The sequence below is a fragment of the Polypterus senegalus genome, chromosome 7 (assembly GCF_016835505.1).
Source record: "Polypterus senegalus isolate Bchr_013 chromosome 7, ASM1683550v1, whole genome shotgun sequence".
In the NCBI taxonomy this organism is placed as follows: domain Eukaryota; kingdom Metazoa; phylum Chordata; class Cladistia; order Polypteriformes; family Polypteridae; genus Polypterus; species Polypterus senegalus.
This window is the reverse complement of record NC_053160.1, coordinates 164,702,261-164,722,844: the sequence shown is the minus strand read 5'-3', so window position 1 is coordinate 164,722,844 and position 20,584 is coordinate 164,702,261.

Below are 20,584 nucleotides of genomic sequence, written 5' to 3'. Positions count from 1 at the left end.
GCACAAGCTCAGCTGTGATCCTGCTTCTTCTTTTGTTTTCTCTTTCCTTTCAATTTAACTTTCTATTTTTTGTTTTTTAATTGCTCTTACTCCTCATTTCTATTTATGCCACTGTTATACTTCAGCGGGCACAAGTACGTTGATTATGATTCTCGGAGCACTAATGAGGAAATCGTTTGGGCTGGCTGTATCTGAACGACATTGTATGATCAGCCAATTTCCCTGTCAACACCCCAGGGCCGCCAGGCCATGCTACTGCATTCACCTACACACCTAAAAACTCACACACTGCCACAGACTCCTAACCACACTTTACCACAATAACAAGCAATAAAAAATTCTGATTATGTGAGGTAGCAGCACTAACTAATGTGTTACCTGTTTTTATTATTATTATTAGTCAGTGTGAAAAGATCAGCCCAGCTATAGAGATGTAGACTCACTATATCCAGAGCACAAACTTTTAATTTTCTTTTCTTTAGCACACACAATGTAGTGCACAAATCACCCCAATTAAGCTCAGTCCTGTTTTTCTTTCCCTTCTCCTTATTCTTCTGCCACCTCCACTTCTTTAATCGGAAGCTCTGTCCTCTGCCTCCCGACTCCGGCTCCCTAAATGGAGTGAGGTGGCCTCTTTTATACTGCACCGAGAAGTGCTGCATGGGAACCCAGATCCTCTTCTGGCAGCTCTTCTGGGTGTGGAGGAAGTGCAACAGACCAAGGCTCCGGAGCTATCCAGACACCCCCTGTTGGTGGCCATGGGCCGGAGCATGGTTGAGTTTCTAAGCTCCAAGCCCATGGCCCAGATGCAAACCAAGGGAGCTGCCCTCTTGTGTCCCAGGGGAGGTACTGCTGTTGATATGCCCTCTCCCCGGTCCTTTCCTCAGAAGGGCATCCCGACTGGGTAAGACCCCCGGCTGTCTGCCACATCAGTCAGTAAGTCATTTTCTAACCCGGCCCTAGTGTGTGGTTGGTGTGTGTGTGTGTGTGTGTGTGTGTGTGTTTGTATGTTCACCCTGTGATGGACTGGCATCTTGTCCAGGGTTTGTATTACTATTATTCAGCAGATGCCTTTGTCAAAGGTGTCTTACACAAACTGAGACACATTTAACATACCCAAGTGTTAGACAAGATGGCACAAAGGGAAGGCAGCAATCCAGTTATCCCAAGAGTGGCAGTGCTTTAATAGTATTGAGGTAAGCTCACATTTGGAAAGGCCCACAATGTGTGCCATTGGCACAGCCCTCCCTCGACAGCTGCGTCTAATTTTAACTGCATTCACTCTGCTGTGCTCTTTCATCTTGGCTAACTTTAAATGCCCTTCTTCAGTTTCTCTGCATGAAAGCGTTAAAGTTTTTTAATGCAACTGTAAACCAGGCCATGATGCCCTGGAGTAAGATGGCAGTATACACAGAATGGTGGTTAGATCCAGCTGTTACTTCAAAAATTATGTTCTATCATCAGCCAAAATAACAACAAAAAAAAATCTTAAGAGGTGTCAGTGACACAACCGGGAGTGCAGGCTTTCATATAGCAGTTCACTGTTTTCTAGCTTTTAGTACAATTCCCCAAAGAGCCATTGTGCTGAAGAAGTCATCTTTTCATCATTGTAGAATACATTTCCAAACTGTAACATCACCCAATCTGCTCAGTTTTCAGAATGAAACCTGGCAGATTGTAACTATAAATAATGACCCGTCCATCAGTTTCTGGAGCTCGGTAGTGTGGCGGACGGCTGGGGATCCTACCCAGCCGGGACGCCTAGAAGGACCAGGAGAACAACAATACCTCCCTCTGGGCCACGAGAGGACAGCCACCCTGGTCTGCATGGGGGCCACGGAATCAGAGCTGCGAAGTTCATCCCTGTTCTTACAGGCATCCCGACTGGGTAGGATCCCCAGCCGTCCACCACAACACAAAGACAAGACAGGAACAAACAGGACGACAGGATGACTGGCCATTGTAGGACCTAACCACACACTAACTCACACTGGGCCACTTTGCTTTCCATAACATGGGATATTAAGAGGGGCTGCCAAGATGACTTGATTTCCTGCTGAAGCTCAACCGTAGTCTGCATTTACTAGTAAAAGGGAGTCTTGGGTCAATATCAGCCCCAGCATAACCCCAAGTAAAAAGATCTACATTGTGATGCAATGTCTTTGTCTGTATTCCCCAGCTACAGCCTCTGGCTATTCTCAGAGAAACTCCACTGCGGTCAAGCAAGAATTGTCATTCAGTGAAGGTTGAGGTAGGGCTTGAACCCAGGCCTGCATCTGGGATGCACAGTAATTTCACTTCATTTCTTTTTGAGCCAAAGTGGAGTCTGTGCAGAAAACAAGTACAGTTGGGGGTTGATTTCATTCAAACCTAGTTTTGTAAAATTTGACTTACTTGTATGGAATGTTATTTGATTTTAATAAGTCCAATAAAATAAATGAAAAAAAGTACTGTCACAGACATTTTCAATAACATCACTTTCAGTTTTAGTGACTTTAAAAGACTTGAGCTGTCACAATGCTATCGTAGTGTAAATTTTACAAGTTTGCTCATTTGATTGCAGTATGAATTGACCGCATTTGGCATGCCCTTTGCAGGAACAGGCCACACTTTCTAAAATACATTGATATCCTTATTTTTACTTTCTCCATACTCTATGTAGAAGGACGTTTTGTAACAGGATTATAAGTTCAAGCATTCATTGAATTAAATAATTTTATGAAAAATGAATCTTGAACATGATTTAATCCTTTACGGAAAAATGTATATGTGTGAATTTGTCCGTTCATGTGTGTCTGTGGCACTCATAACTCATTAATGTTCCATCCATCCATTTTCTTAACCCACTTGTCTTGAGCAGGGTCACAGGACAACTGGAGCCTATCTCAGACATCATTGGTCTCAAGGCAGGAACAAACCTTGGATCTGCCAGTCCATCTCAGGGTTAACACACACACAGACACCAGGGTCCAATTTAACATCAACTGTCCACCTAAATAGCATGTCTTTGGACAGAGGGATGGAATGAGAGCACCTGAGGAAACCCATGGGGAAAACATGCATACTGCACACAGGAAACACACTCGACACAAACCCTGCTGTCCTTATGACAAGACTGCAACGACTGCATCACTTGTGACAATCAATGCAAACCTCAAACTCCAGAACTTTGTGGATTCTAGACAAAATGTCTCATTCTCTACTTATCCTCACATCTGTCACCTAAACTTCAAAAATTGCTTTGTGCCAATTTGAGGATTTTCAGTGTAGGAAACTCTTCCTTGTATAGGCATCAGATCTTGATTTCTACCAACCCTGGATATCATTTCTCGCTAAGCTCCATTTGATTGTCAGTCCTTCTTTGAAATTTACGTTTTCTTCTTGTTAAATTGTCAGTTAGCAGAACTATGTTTAACATCTTGTGTCGTTTAACCACTCTTTTTTCTTTCCTTCCCTTTTTCCTTTCTTTCTTTGTTTTTGTTATAAACCCAGTGTTATATTAAATGATTAATTACAAGTACTGTACAATGTACAGGCAGGCCTGGGGTTAGAGATGAGTTCCATTTCTGATGACGTTCGTAACACGATATTCTTATGTATCAGAAAAAATACATAATGTTTTATTAATTATTTCCCTGAAAAATGCTTCAGATTTATTTATAAAATGACAGCGAAGCAATATTACTGCATTTAATTTACAAAACACAAATAATGGGCTTATAACTTGAAGGTTTCCAGTTCGAATCCCAGAAGTGACAGAAGAAATGCTACTCTGTTGGGCCGTTGAGCAAAGCCCTTAACCTGCAATTGCTGCAGTGGTGCTGTACAAATATCTAACCCCAAAATACTCCATATGCGACAAATGACAACTTCCTAATACAAGAAATTGTACATAGCGATTAAAAGATTTATTTTAGACAGAATGACCTACAGTTATGCATATTTTGTTGACATAATGCTAAAACACCTGACCGTTTTTGAGAATAACGCAGTACCTTATACAGCCGGAACAGGCATAATGCCCAGAGGGGACTGGGTGGTCTCATGGTCTGGAATCCCTACAGATTTTATTTTTTCTCCAGCCGTCTGGAGTTTTTTTGTTTTTTCTGTCCCCCCTGGCCATTGAACCTTACTCTTATTCGATGTTAATTAATGTTGATTTATTTTGTTTTATAATTGTGTCTTTCATTTTTCTATTCTTTATTATGTAAAGCACTTTGAGCTACTGTTTGTATGAAAATGTGCTATATAAATAAATGTTGTTGTTGTTGTTGATGATGATGATGGCACCTGCAATGGACTGACTCTCTTTCAAAATGTTGTTCCTGCCTTTTGCCCTGTGTTTGCTAAGATAAGCTCCAGCTACCCCATGACCCTGCCCTGAATAAACTGGATGGATGAATAACGTTGGCAAGAAAACCCACCATTACGTGTTCCAGTATTTCATAGAAAAGAAAATATTGGGTCATATACAGTGACAACTGTTTGATGGCAGTTACGTACTCAAGTTACATGAATCTTTTTCTTAACACCTCCATGTATCAGTCATGAAGTGAGTATGGTTTATTTCCTAAAAAACAGTCTATTGCTTGCCCAGCTCACAGACCAGAGAGGGGTGTTTATGTAACCCCTTTAAATTTATGAGCAACATTCATACATCAGAATTCATTTCATTCTTCTGTGATCAATGGTAACCCCTTAGCCCTGGAAGTCTATAAAATTCAGAGTTATCAAGAATTTCCCTTGGAATGAGTGATTGTAATTGATATGCACTTCAGAAGAGGTCTTCCACCTGAAGCTAAGCATGTTTGGGACTGGCCAATACTTGGATGGAAGACTATCTAGGAAAAGTTTGGGGTGCTGCCGAAAGAGGTGTTGGTGAGGCCAGCAGGGGTTCCTTACCCTGTAGCCTGAATGTGGATCCCAATGCTCCAGTAGAGTGATGGGGACACTGTGCTGTAAAAATGGCGCTGAGATCCTGACTTTCATAAAAGATCCCTGGGCATCCTTCATAAAGAGCAGGGTGTATGGTGATGTCCAGGCTAACTTTCCCTCCATTGCCTAAACACCCTTGATTCTAATGGGCTAACTGTCTCCCGCCACTTATTACCACCTAACAGCTAATGTGTAGTGAGCGTACTGCCACAAAAGTGGCTGCTGTCACATCATCCAGGTGGGTGCTGCACATTAGTGGTTTTTGAAGTGGCACCCCACTTACTATGTAAATAGTGAGAAAAGCACTATATACTGTAAATGAAAAGACGTATTATTATCATTGATATTGTAGCAATGTGCAGTGCTTGCCAGCACTGACCAAGTCTCACACAGCCCCAGTCACATCTGGCTATGTGAGACTAGCACTGAATAGATTCAGGCTCATTTTATTTCTCTATCCTTAGAAGGGCCACTAGCTTTAGACAAACTAAGTAGTGACATGCGACTGTTGCTGGATTGTCCATATTATAAGCTCCCCTGCAGCTGGCGGTGAAGCGGCTCATTTTAATGATGGACTGCCAGCTCATACTGCTGCTGGTTCAGCACTGATGTAATCCTGTGCCGTTGTGTTATGCTCATCCCCTTCATTATTCAAATTTAAAGCTCACTGTGAGTGGGTGTTGATATAACAGATTGCTGGACACATAAGTGAGCTTATTTTTATGGATCTGCATGATGCAGATGAGTGATGAAATCAAGGGGAAAAAACAACTGACAGTAAAGATATGGAATAAATTCAGGGAGTCTGAAGCTTTCTTAGCATCAGTCATTATAGGGTAAGCCAAAATGTCTTTTTATAACCCATTACTCTTCTCATTTCTCAAAAGTGTCTATGTTCACCACACAAAAAAATCAGAAACATATGCTAGAGCAATCATCTACTGTCTAGTCTCGATACCATGTGAACCACGTCCTTCAATACACTTTCAGAATTGCAGATTCTGGAGGAAACCCTGAGCCAAATGACATGTAATGCTGAGCACTGCTCCCTAAATAAACTGAAGAAATATGAATATTAAAAGAAAAGCTTCCCCTGGCTGTGCAGTCTCAGTAGTCCAAATCTGCCATTCACAGCCAGTGCTGTCTGAAAAACACCTTTCAATTTCTGGTGATATTAAAACAGAAGAAATTATATTAGGCTTTTCACAATTTAAGTTTATTATTTAGAGGTTGTTGCTGTTACTGTGAAAGAAAGCACCACTTAATGCCCGCTTCTGTTCATTCCATAACATTAGTATTGAACGACAGCAGTGGGCACAAGGCAGGATCAAATACAATGTTAGGGCACAATCATTAGTCTATCATATTGTGTTCACTTTGAGAGTGTAATTAAAGTCACATGCATAGTTTGTGAGGAAATCAATACCGGCATGGCTCAAATGTGCAAAATCCACACAGCCAGTGGCCAAGCTGTGAGTCACACTCTGATCCTCCATGTCAATGCTATCAGGTCTGTATCTTTGCTTAAAGTCCTCTTAAATAACAAAGGCCCAAACCCTCCTTCTTTCTAATAAAGTTCTCAAACTTTTATTTTTATTTTTATAATAGGTGTCTCTATTTACTGAATTATTTTTATTAGTGATGCTATTATGTTTTCAGTCTCCTGGGGGCACCACTGAACCCCAAACTGCAACCATAGTAATATCCAACACGATTCTGGGATAAAATAAAAAAGATATTTTTTTTACTCAATACACCTTTTAACAATCACCTGTTCCAAGAACAATAAACAAATCACAATGCAAATCAAATTCTTCCACCCTCTGTCCACCAGTTGAGTGCTGCCTGTTGTCCTCCTGACTCTGACTCTCAATTTAGTGTGGCAGTGGGCTCTGTTTTAAAGTCAACCCGGGAACTGCTTCTGGCTTCCTGTCTCAGTCCTCAACCATCAGCGCCCTCTGCTGGTTCCCAAATACCCTAACAGGGCTGCATATCTGGACTACAACTCCCATGCCACCCTAGGGGATTCCTAATAGTGATGGGAAGTTCGGATCATTTTACTGACTCGGATCTTTGAGTCTCGCTCAGCAAAATGAACGAATCATTTTTCGAGTCATTTCGTTCAATTCTCTTTCCGGCTCAGACTGCATAGGTTAAGCTTATGGGGCTGTCACATGATGAACGAACGACTCGAAAAACCCGAAGACTCGAAACAGGTGAATCAATTCCAATACAGAAACTATAGGAAGTTGCGCATGCGCGACTGAACGAATCACTCCCACGAGACGACTCGTTCTTCCCGAGTCACATTAAAGATTCGTTCAAAATGAATGAATCATTCAAGAACGACCCATCACTAATTCCTAAAGTGATTCAGCCCTGAGGAACACTGCCACCTATTGTAGGGGCCAATGAGCTGCTCCTGGTGGCCTTGTATGCCCGCTCCTTCCATTATGGCCTCCTGACAGTACGAAGCCTTCTTTTATACTTTCCAGGGTGTCGCCTACATATTATTAACAACAATGTCTTACTATCACATGACAGGGTGGTGACATATAACATCATCATGTCACCACTATAAAAGATGGTGGAATAACATCCCATCTTTGCATCACAAACAAAGGAAAGACCTTATGTTACTTTTGATCTAAAGCATATTTAAAAAGAAAGAATTTTAGGAAAGACTTTAGGCATCAACATGTATTTGTAATTACTAACTAACTCTGTGGACTTCAAACTTGGCTGAAGGTTCATCTTTCAACAGGACAATGGCCAAAATGCACAAAGCAAAGACAACAACTGAGTGGCTTTGGGTTAACTCTGTGAATGGTCTTGAACATGGGCTTCAAACATCTCTGGAGAGACCTGAAAACAGCTGTCCACTGACGGTCTCCATCCAACCTGAGAGAGCTTGAGAGAATCTCAGAGAAGAATGGCAGAAAATCCCCAAATATGGGTGTGTGAAGCTCCCCGCGTCATACCCAAGAAGACTCCAGGCTGGAATTGTGGCCAAAGGGGCTTCAGGCCAAAGGGTCTGAATACTTGTGTCCATGGGATATTTCAGTTTTTTATTTTTAATGCATTTCAAGAGATTCTTAAAGATCCTGTTTTATCTTTGTTATACTAGGGTATTGAGTGCTGTCTGAGGAGGTAAAATTAACATAAATGATTTTAGCCTAAGGCCTTCAACGTAACAAAATGTGACAAAAGTGAAGGGGTGTGAAAACCTTCTGAAGGTGCTGGATATTCTTTTTGGTGTAAATACACACAAAAACTGGGCAGCTACTGTGTTGCAGAAAAGTGTTTGACTGTGAATGTTTAGGGATACAAATTAAAGAATTAGTAAAGCATCTTATTGAGTTTATTGTGTGCACTGCAATAGACTGACAGTGTGTCAGTGGTTGGTTCCTGATTCTCAAATGGATTAGATAAGGAATGGATGAATTACATTTATATGGCATTTTTAGAGACAATGGAGCAGTTTGTCCTGCTTATATAAAGCTGTGGTTTGGACTTGATTGTATTTTACCCTCCTCCTGGATAAGCCAGTGTGGTCCCTTTTATTGAAGACCTGGGAGTACTTCCAGTGCCAGGACCACTGCCCGATGGAAGCACTGTGTCATATGGAAGTCCCATAAATTGGGGAGTGCATCTCCCTACAGTGCCCCCTTGCAGCACCCACACAATCCATCAGGGCTGTGCTGCCAGACTACATCTCCCTGCATTCCCTGCTGGTTCCCGATATGGAGGGCTGCTGACGTCTATCACCTGAGGGGAATAAATATCACTCTGTGACAGTCCTTCCCTGTCCTTTTATCCTGGCCAGGGAAGGTACTGGAATCATGTTCGGCTGGGATGTCCATCCATTGCTTAGGGCAGCCTTGTCCGGGTGCAGCCTCCTTCCCTCTCTTGTCCGGGATGCTTTCTTGTATTCTTGCGGCCTCCTGTCCGGTTAAGGGATCTTCCCGATGTCCTGCCGGGATGCCTGTCCACCCTGTATGCCTCCTACAATAGATATATTAATAAGATAGATAAGAAAATGCACTATATGATAGATAGATAGATAGATAGATAGATAGATAGATAGATAGATAGATAGATAGAATTTGTACTGTAGTTATTTAGGAAAACGTGTTGAAAAGAGGTGCAAACTAACAAGCCATCTGGTAAATGACTCATTCGAGGTCACAAAAAAGAATCAGTGTGTCACTGAAAGCAGGGTGCAGCATCAAAGTCACTAGCGAGGCCTACTATCTGCCAGCAAATGCCAAAGCTGCATTCTGAAGAGTGAACTGAGGCTTCTAGCCTAAGAGGGGCAGCACCCTCTCTGGATTATACCCACCCAGTGCCCCGTAGCCACACTGCACTGCAGACTCATGCCAATAAGTGTCAGCAGGCACTTAGGCCTCACTGAGCCAAGCAGCTTCAAAGTGTTTTTACGACATTACAAGCTTCTATGAGACATCCAAATTCAGACATTGAATTTTCTTTACTATGCTTGTGAAATGGAGAAAAAAAAGCATAAAATACGATATGGAACAAATTATCTGAACTGTTAATTCATTTTTATATGAGCTGGACATATGTTTTGCATTAGCGTTTCTGGAGTATCTTAATACATAAGGCTTTATTGTTTGTGAATCAATAAGGAACAGAAGGATTTAAATGTTTAGGCTTTAATTGGCCACTAATAGCTAACAGTGTAAAGCGCGTCCTCTGTTGTCGTAGGAAAGCTACAATGTGGTGTTAGGGTTCAAAGCACTCAACTAAATTGTCCTGCTAAGAATTTTCATGACCTGGAGACAAATTGTCAAACAGTAAGTGAAGCCTTCGTGTATAGTGATGAACAGAACAGGGAAGCTTCCATTCACGTACTGTTACACCCTGAAGGTGGTTTTGCAGGAGATTTTGGCAATTGCAATACAAGAAATTAACGAAAACAGTTTTTATGGTGGTTTTTAAAGGTTTTCCTGGGTAGAAAACATGGAATATTAAAGCCTCATTCATACTTCCATGTTAACCAGTGTTCTTTTCTGCAGCTGCTTAATGCTGCAAATCTCTTGTCAAATCTCTTCTGTTCATGTCTCTCATTTACATCACTGCAAAGGAGCACAGCGTGATTTTTTAAAGAAAATTGACGTGTTAGTCATTTTTCACACAAAGACACACCAAACAAACCAGTTGTGCTTATTACTGTGTTTTCTTCACAAGAAAATCACGCTGCACGGCATCCATTCTGTTAGCCAATAGCTTCCCTTTCCTCTGTCTTGATTTTCTGTAGAAGAAGTCAAAGATGTGGTTTCTCCAAGTGTTGTGGAGCTTCAAATTTCTTTTCTGTCTCCAGTGCATCTTTAGGATTGCGACCATTAAAAGGGTAACTGGATTGAATTGTTATAACTGACAAAGTGGGGATTGTACTACCAGAACATTTATGGCAATGCAACAAAATGCCTACATGTGGCATTTTTATAGACATACTGCTTGACAGATTTAATGCATATAAGCACTTCCAAACAGGGACTAAACACCTGTCCTCAGGTGAGACAATCACCAAACCCAGAAGAAATGTTGGCACACCAACAGGGTTGTTCCACTTAATTATTTTGAAAATGTAAAGTAAAACAAGTGCTTGTTTGCATGGGAAAGTCTTGGGTACAGAATAAACAAATGTAGCCTTTGAGCTTCTTTTAATCATCTCTCTCAAGCTGGTCAGTTTGTGTCGGAGGTCAGTCCTGCGGTGCACTCAGTCCACACGTAGATGCCACCTTCTGGGGCATCCTGACTTTACAGTCACTTGCTCCCACTGGGCATCTTGTTGACTCTGTGGAAGGAAAGGGAGACGAAACATCGATAGTGCCCCCTCTGATCCCACGGTTGTCTTAACATACCTCAGATAATGAGAAGATGACCTGATCATACACATGCATGGCACAACTTCCTTCTTCTGTCAATGGCACAAATTTCGCTGAAAGTAAAACAGTGAAAGACTGAATTTTGCTGCAGATTTAATTTTATTTAGATCATTTTGCTCATTACTTATCACATAACTTCTGATGGCAAAAAAGGCAGATATTGGTCACTTCCTTGTCTTACCATGCTTTCATTTTCTACTTCCATTCTTGAGAACACAGAAGAGGCAGACCTAACTCTTTTCAAGTCAAAATATGAATATCCCCAGTGTAAGAGAGTAAGTCAATAATTATCTGTACTTTTGTAATTTTTAGTTGGCTATACAACTTTCCCCGTGCACATGTGGAAACATGGTGTGGGAGTGGGAACAGTGGTAAAGTTTCAGTCTTGATCAGACAGATTCTCTTGTTGTTTTCTAGAAGTAAACTTGGCCGCTCCACTCCCTGTATGCAATAAAGGAGAGTAGTGAGGTGTGATCTGCTGTTTATGGGCTTAAGGTGTATTGGGACTAAAATCCTCATCGGTTTATCAGAATCATGGCAAAGACTTGCTCAATGTTATCTTCGATCGTGGAGGCGGGTTTGTGTCCTTCTCCTTAGCAAAACCGTTTTTGAACTTCTCAGTCCATTGGGAAACATTGTCTTCATACTGCGCAGAAAGGTTTCTATGAATTTTGGCCCCAGCACACTTTCAATGTAGAGGCCATATTGACTCCTAGGAAACAATAAAAGAATATGACTGATCATGGTCGAAACTTTACCATGGTGACCACACACACACACCATTATTCTTCCTCTGCATGGGGAAAGCTGTCTAGCCAACCAAAACAAAATGATCACAAAAGTGCAGATAATTATTGACTTACAGTTATATTACTATGTATTGGTCTGCTTGACAGTTTATTCTATAACTCCATGGTTGTCTGTGTGAAGACTTACTTTCTAATGTTAAGGAAAATTCAAACTTAATCAACATGTTCTTGCTGAAGATGTCAGTAGCTGCGTTTTCATTGCTGATATGAACAAAATAGAAACAATACTTCTGAAAGTCGTGTGGACTGGGCCTCGGACACAGACAGACGGACGACATAGTTCCACCACACACTGTTTATTTACAACTATTATAATATTTACAATTTACCATGCACACACAAACCCCAGTGCCTCCAGCACCGATTCCCCCAAGTCCAGACCACACAGTCCTGTGCCTTTCTCTCTCCTGGCTGCCTCCAGTCCTCACTCCAGCTCCGTCCTCTTCCACCCGACTTCCGCCCTGACTGGAGGGAGGCGGCCCCTTTTATGGGAACCCAGATGGGCTCCAGCTGCTTCCCGGTAATCAGTCCTAGCCACACCCCAGTGTGGCGGAAGTGCTGGCTGCGCACCCGGGTCATCTTCCCCCCAGCACTTCCTGGTGTGGCGGAAGTGCTGGGCTCCAGGGTTCCTCAGGCACCTGGGCGCCGCCTTGCGGTGGCCACGGGCCCCTACAGGGTTGGGCTTCCAAGCCCTCTACCCGTGGCCCCCAGCATAACCAGGACAGACGCCCCCTCGCGGTCTAGAGGAGGCATAAGCCCTCCTCTGGTCCTCCTGGGCGTCCCGGCCGGGCTCCTGCCCCGGCCGGGGACCACAGTCGACAAAACACAAAAGCGAATTGTCTGTGTTCCCATTGAGTAATTTTATGTAAAGTTTGTTTTATCACCTGAAATTAAAATCAATGACCAATATGATGAGTATTGGTTCTGTTATTTCAATTCGCAACTGAATACCGTAAAGGGAAGACAAACTCCCTTTACTTGGCAGGGGCCCCATATCAGGGATTTCTTTGAAATCATCCACTGTGATTTTATTGAGGAGTTCTGGGTACAAAATTTTAGGGTGAGCAGTCTCAATAATTATGGAATTATGCAGTGCAATGGGTCTTCTTGTGTCTCCTGCCGTAGCATACACGAGGGAGCCAGTCCCGACCAAGAAGCGCATAGCCGATGTGTTTTATAAACTGGCTACCTGTGCAGAGTACAGGGTTTTTGCCAAGACTTTTGATGTGAGCAAAACCAATATACGCAGTGTTGTCAGGTCAAATGCTTCAAATGAATGAGGTAATGCACCACTTTACCTGATGTGGAAGAGGTAATGTCAGATTTCACAGCACAATTACAAGGCACACAAAATACCTCGGGTGTATGGTGTAGTCGACGGCTCACGTATCCCTATTCGTGCACCAAATGACAGGTTTCTGAAATATGTTAACAGGAAAGGCTGGACATGTATTGTTCTGCTGGCGGTCATTTATGACAGATTAATGATCATTGGACATTTGTGTTGGGACACCCAGCTGTGCTCATGATGCTGCTGCAATCGCCCCATCACATTTCCACAGGTATTTGAAAATTTACATCATGTCATATGACATAAATGCGAAAAAAGTGTTTCCATTGCAGTTTTGTGAATTATTGCTTTGTCGGATTGCATGAAAAAGTACCTCAAGCGAGCGTATAATGTTTTTTTTACAAATTTTGAGAGTGTTTTAGAAATTCACATGTTTGAATTACCGTTTTTTTGTTTCCCAATTTCAAAATGTGCAGTAAGGAGGTGAATAGAAACACAGCTACGCTAGCATCAACAGTACGAATTCCATTTATAACTTTATGTCACCTCTTGACTATTCGTTACCAAAACATAAATATCTCAGTTCTTTTAGTCTTTCCTTGTAGCTCATATGCCACAGTCCTGTAATCGGTCTGTCTAAATTAAAAATATCCCTTAAGTCCAAAGAATTTTCATTCATCTGTAAGAGTATAGACAAAGGGAATTGCCCGTTACTTTTGGAGTTTTAATTCCAATTTTGAAGTGCTGAATTAGGTTTCAGAAGTTCACAATCACGTTCATAAAAGCCTGCTTTACTCATCTTTCAAATTCAAAGCTAAATAAACTCCTGAAATGTGCAGCTCAGACCACTTGTGGAGGTAGTAATATGTCTCCTAATAATTTGCTTGATAATATCCTGCGTAATCATGCCGCTGACTGATCGCATGGCAAGTTGCTGATTTCCATGCCACAGGCTAATGAGACAACATAATGAGCTCCAGCTGAGTTAAGCATCTCACTCTGCTCAGTGAGGAAGAAACATGAGCCTGAAATTCTTTAGCTGGCCTGTCTTGACTGTGGGCACAAGGTGTGGTACTTGTTTTTGGCAGAGCACGCATGTAACATGCCAATTCAGAGGAGAAAGAATGGCTACAGGGTCAAATGAGCTGAACTTTATAAAGTAGCTAATAATGTCAAAATATTTTCAGGATTTCTTAGAAGTGAAAAGGCTCCTTGAGATTACATGAAGCCTCTCATCTGTCTGTGTACTGCCCGCCTGTAATCAACACATCACTTCAGACTTATGTGAATGTGGACTTATCTTAGGATCACAGACTAAATAAGGATAAGCAAGTAGAGTAATTATACCTGAGAGGCTAAGGGGGACGCTGGGAATTTCTGGGTTATCTCCTGGCCACCTAAAGTGCCTTTAGGGTTATAAACGAATAAAATCTAGAGATGTACTTGCATGTATAAGGCTTTAATGCCAATAAATGTCAAGGTGATGAGAGAGGATAGTACATTGACCAGAAGCCTAAGTGGCATCCAAGACTAACAGAGCAGCGATGGTCAGTTCTGACAGGGGGTTGTTAGGCTTTATAGCAAGTCACTGTTCATGAAAACCTGTGCACCAACATTGGACCCCAGTTCATAAATTAGAATTTGTTTTACTGTGGGTGTTGCTCCTACTATGGAGTCTCCTTGTGTAATGTTTATTTTCTGATTTATTGTTATTTTTGCTATTTGTGAATTATTTATCATATATTTATCCTAATTACTTATTTTCTGTTAATTTTGCTCTTTTTATTTATTAAGTAGTTTCTATGTGTGTGACATTGTTCTCTCATATTACTTGTATATTGTTAGTGGAACCCTCCAGGGGTGGGGCTTTGCTTACATCACCGCTGAAGGGCCGCCCCCAGGCTTTAAAGGCAGGGAGTCCCTTAGGCCTTGTTCACATGGGCGTTAAGTTTTTGGATTAAGAACTTGCTCTGAACGTCCTAGACATTTATGTTGCATTTTGTGGTGGCGATCGATTGACTTCTACACCGGCGTTCGTTTGTCTCTGTCTAACGCCAGCCTGCAGCCCAAATTGTAGTTTGTGTGTTAACCTGTGGAGGCAGTGTCGGGAACTGGATATGAAAGCCCTTGTCGTTTTATTTGAGGTGCCTCCTTTCAATATGGACCATTTTGCTATGTTAGATATTAATCTTCTTGTTTTAAAAATACTCGTAATACGGTGACGAAGGGAGAGAAAAAATCGCCGCCACTACTGGGTTCATCCTCTGACTGCACAACGTCGGGTTAAAGGAAGTTTTTTTGTGCTTTATGAAGAAATGTGAAAATTTCCGCGCAAGTTTTTTAATTACTGTTGGATGTCGGTTTCCACTTTTGATTGTCTGCTGCAGCTGGTGCAATGCCACATTGCACGCCGATCAACCAATATGCGACTTGGTGTTAGCCTCGAAGAGAGACTTCTTGTCACTTTGAGGTAAGGAAACAGTAGTCGAGTGTGCGCTTACACCGGTGTTATGCCCTGAATGCCCCCCCGCTCCTCCGAAGCGTAAAATAAACGCGCAGAAAACGAGCGAAGCGGTTTCCTTGCGTTCGTTGGGTTTTGAGCGCCAAGAAAAGCTGCATGCAACGTTTTTGATGCCGTATAAGCGCGCAGCGGACAAGCGCCGTCACCAAAGCCCGTGTGAACACTCTCATTGACTCCTACATGTAGAAAACACTCGGCGCTTGATCCGCTCACGGACGCTTCTGACGCAAAAAGCGCTCGATTTTAACGCCCGTGTGAACAAGGCCTTAGCGATTCAATAAGCGAAATTGTGGAGCTTATTGTGAGTATTGTCTTTCTTTTTTGATTTACTAGGTTTGCTGACTTTTTGCTCTATTTATTGGATTTTTCTTTTTGATTGTGTTTGATTGGTTGGCCCTTTAGGAATCTTTGCTCTTTTGACCATTTTTTTGTATTCATCCACATTTGTAAATAAATAATGATTTTTTGCAAAGATTCTTGTGTGACTTTTTATATGCAAGCTGAAGTTTTCACGGTTCTCCCTCTATGAAGGCCTTATTTGTTGTATTGAGACTTTTAAGCATTTTTAATATTTTAAAAGCTTGTTCCAAGCATGCCCAGAGCCTCCCTGCTTCTTAGAGTCAGGCTTGCCTGGGTGAGACCTATATTGGGGCATGGCAAGTGAGGATTCTGGCCTGTTGTTGTAGGTCTATTTTGATAACCTTCCCCGTTTCACTTTTTTGTGATGTCGGAACAATAACATCATAAAGTATGAAGTGAGCTAGGATAAGTACACTTGCATGGTGCTATAGGTGCCTAATTGTTGGAGGGTAAAAAAGTGACAGTTCAGGATTGAATAGAGGCTTAGTGGGAAACATGGAGCCTTTCACTTAATTTGATATCTCACACAAACGGCTTGTGGTAGAGAAATTCCAGTTTCATAAATTGATTCAGCACACCTACATCTATGAAGTGCACCATTTGCTTATGCCGGAGAATTGTGGTACAGACCAGTGTTTTTGGCAAATTTCCACAATGATTTCCTGTACACTATGGTTCATTAAAACCAGCAATTTGAGCTTGAGACTTCAATTTAGATCTTACATTCCCTTGGGTTCAAAGTAATTTGAACTGCAATTAGCCAGAGAGCACCTTCAACCAACAATTAATAAAAGCACATCAGTCAAAGCAGTTTTTAAATCACTTAAGTTGGACTCTGCTGTCAATGAACACATTTACATGCATCTGCAAAACTGGGATTAGGCGAGTAACTTGGTTGAAAACTGGTTTCTTTAAAATCTTCCTTTACACATGCAAGTCCCATGAAGGAGTTTGTAAAACTGTTCAAATCTTTTAAATACAGTAAAGAAAATGAAACAACCACTGTGAATCAAAAAATAAGCGTGAGGCCAGTGTCTTCTGAGCAGTGTGGAGGACATTACTTTTAAAGTTTATTATAGTTAACAAAAACTAAAATCAAAACTGAAACTATTATTCAAAAAACATTCTTGTAAACTGAAATAAAATAATTAACTAAACTGAAATGGAAAACTAAAACTAAATGAAACAATTAAAGTAGCTGGTGTGACAGATAGGGGGCGCTATCAACCCCTGAACCCTTAGACAACATGTCAGACACCAGGTAAAAGTCGAAAATGATGAATTTATTTTTAGAATAATGTGCACAAAGCACCGCCACAATTCTCAATAATAAATCAATAATCAATACAATACATAATCCTCCAATCCACCCAGCAGCTCAGTCACACTTCCTCCCAACTTGGCTCTCCTGCTGGGATCTCCCATCGTCCTTTTATAGTCCTTGACCTGGAAGTGTTTCTGTCCCTGAGACCATGTGATTTTATAACACTTCCGGGTCAGGTGAAAACTCCTTCTTTTCTTCAGCCCGGAAGTACAGTTGAATCTCGAGATACGATCACCTCTGTATACGAGAAATTCAAGATAAGAGGAAAGTATGAGCGAAAAATTCGGATCTAAATACGAGCATTGCCTCGCGTAAAGAGTCACGAGCCAGGCTGTGGGTATGCGTGATGCGTTTCCCGATCCGCCTCGACTCGGGGATTCACCCAAGCTGACTCTGCCAGCCCGTCAGCTCACTCAGGGTTCCTTGTTCTCCCGTAGCGTGAGGATCTACGCGCTTGTGTGCTTGTGATTTCATTGTTTCACTGTAGCAGTTCGCCATATAAGCGTATCCAAAAATACCGCGGACATGCAGACGGAGAACAGGAGACGATTGCCTTCAAGAGAAGAAAGAGAGAGAGAGAGAGGTGCGCGCGCAAGCGAGCGAGATAAGGAGAGAGAGAGACAGAGAGGCACGAGCGAGAGAGAAAAGGAGAGAGAGAGAGAGACGCGCGTGCGAGCGAGCGAAAGAGATAAGGAGAGAGAGAGAGAGGCGCGCGAGCGAGCGAGCGAAAGAGATAAGGAGAGAGAGGTGCGCGAGAGCGAGCGAGAGAGAAAAGAAGAGAGAGAGAGAGATAAGGAGAGAGAGACGCGCACGAGAGAGAAGAATCATCAGCTCAGTTATGATCACATGACGCTCAGCAGGAGCGAAGCAGGGGAAGTTTGTTCTAGATATGAGAAATTCGCTATACGAGCTCAGAGCTGGAACGAATTAAACTCCTATCTCGAGGTTCCACTGTACTTCATCTCTCCTGTCCCCGTGACTAGGGAGTACTTCCAGGCTATATGGAAAATATAAATCACCGTGCCTCCCTGCAGCATCCCCTGGTGGGCTCCACGGTATCCAGCAGGGCTGTGAAATAAAACTCCAATGTCCATGACGCCCTGCTGGAACTCTGGGCCCCTCCATGTTGCAGGGAGGACTCCATCTAGAGGTGCGGGGGTATTGGCCTGGATCAACTGCCGGCCATATATCACACTGGAAAGACTAACTGAAGTAAAATAATAATTTACTAAAAATATTTTTGGTTTTCGCTTTTGAATGAAAGTTCTTGCCGTTAGTCTTGAACCCTTGTAACTTTTAATTCTAAAACAGAAAGTCATCCACCATGAGCCATCTACATATATTCATCCTGTGATCGGCGGCTGGTGACGGAGGGCGAGTGTTCACGCAGCATTTGCAGTGACAGAGCAAGCTGAATACGGGCACGTAAATTGTGTGAAATTGAAAATGATTTACTGTGCCGCCTTTCTTTGCACTTGTTGTATATCAAGATGTGATTCAAACTGCTGTAATCAAAATGTGCTGATCAACAAAACCTTTACCGTATGGAAAGAAAAATCACAAGTAAATAACGTGTAAATAAAGTAAATGACTGCTTTTTGTTAACAATAACTCACCTGCCACTTCTCACAAGAGAAATCCTTTTTGAAAATACGACGACACTGATTGAGAGACTGACTAGGTCATCATTCAAGATCACTCATTACTGACCAATCAATTTTGCTTTAAAAAAATCGTTTAACAACGAAGCGATACAAACCTTTTAGAATTCCCGAGTTGGCAATGTCTCTACTGAACTACAGGTAGGTAGGCAAAGAGAATCTGCCAACTGGGAAAAACTAAACCCACTAATGTGTTTTTGTTTTTATTTTATATTTATTCATTTATCTTTTATTAGTTTATATTTAGAGTTCAAAATACCTGATATTGTGAAAATAATCCAGTAGCAGAATTATGTTTTAAAATATTTGTCCCCCTTTTTTCTGCTTTTCTCTCTCTTTCAAAATAGATAGTTGAAATATCACATTCTTTTTGTTCTTAACATCAACCATATCATACATATTACATATCAAGGAATTGTTCTGCCTTGCATCCAAACCTGCTGGGGTAGACTCCAGGTTTCCTGCGATCCTGCTCTGGATAAACAGGTTTAGATAATGTACATATTGTTCTTAATCGCAGATGCTGTCTCTGTCGTTTTGTGCCCGTCCATACTCCTATTACCTACTCTTGCTCTGCTCATTAACGGTTTACTATTCTTATGCATGGGCTATTCAAGTCTCGCTGCCCCTAACCTTCTTATTACATGCTTGTTTTTCTTTGTTTCCCTCAATACAGTTAGGTGGGGTCTGCACACTCGTTCAAGTCTAAGAGCCCTGTTCTTCCTAAGCCCCCATGATTTTCATGATCACACCTGTCAGAACACAGTAGAACCTGTTTTCTGATTTTTGATATCTTTTCAGGTCTACAGGTGGCAAAATTATGTCTATAAATTGTATGTGCCTGAGACGGAATCAGAGATCAGAGACTTTTTCATCTGGGATAATTTTGAAAAGGATAGATGCTTCATGTTGTAGTTGAAAGCCTTACCTTTTCTTTTTGAAACTCCGTCTCTTTCTTGTTGTCTTGTGCTATGGTATCCATCACAAAAAAAAGCCCAGAAAGCCACACAAAGGGCCAGGCCAGTCTTTATTTCTGGCTCTGGACCCAATTGTAATGCCTCAACCCCAAGGAGACTATCCCCAAACTTAAACTGCAGGCGTTCAGGCCTGCACAAGCCCAGAATGGAGTTAAGGCTTTTAAAGTTAACAAGACAAAGTTCAAATAACTAAAAGAAGAAAAATGCAAAAATAAACAAAGTTCCTTGAATGTTTAACATTTTATTACACAAAAAGGGACTAAAACAAGGACACACAAAAAAGGGCAAGAATAATTTTTGCCTTTCAGGCAAACAAATCCAAATATTGCAAAACTGATGGCAGCACCTTGTAAAACAACCAAAATGTAAAAATCAAAATCATAAACCAAACATAATCAGATGGCCCTGACTCATTGAGCTCCACAAATAGGAGAGATTGTAGATAATAAAGAAAACTGTGTTTATTTTTAACATTATACAGATTAGCAAAATAATTAATAAACAACACAATATTACTTAAATATAACTGTTATTACTGAAGTTTGTAATTTTTTGTGATTATTTCTAGACAGATTTTCACAATCTCTTTATTATTCTGGAGTTTTTGACCCGAGAAATCTGATTCAGATGTCAGTTTTTCTCTAGCATGTGCTTTGAGAAAGATGGAAATTTGAATGTCCTTCCTCAATCCTATTTTGTCTTGTTTTAGTCACGTGTGCCGCCATTTTGCTAGGGTCATCTCGGCTGTTGCTGTGGTAATTTACCCACAACCACCTGGGAGTGCGGGATGTGTA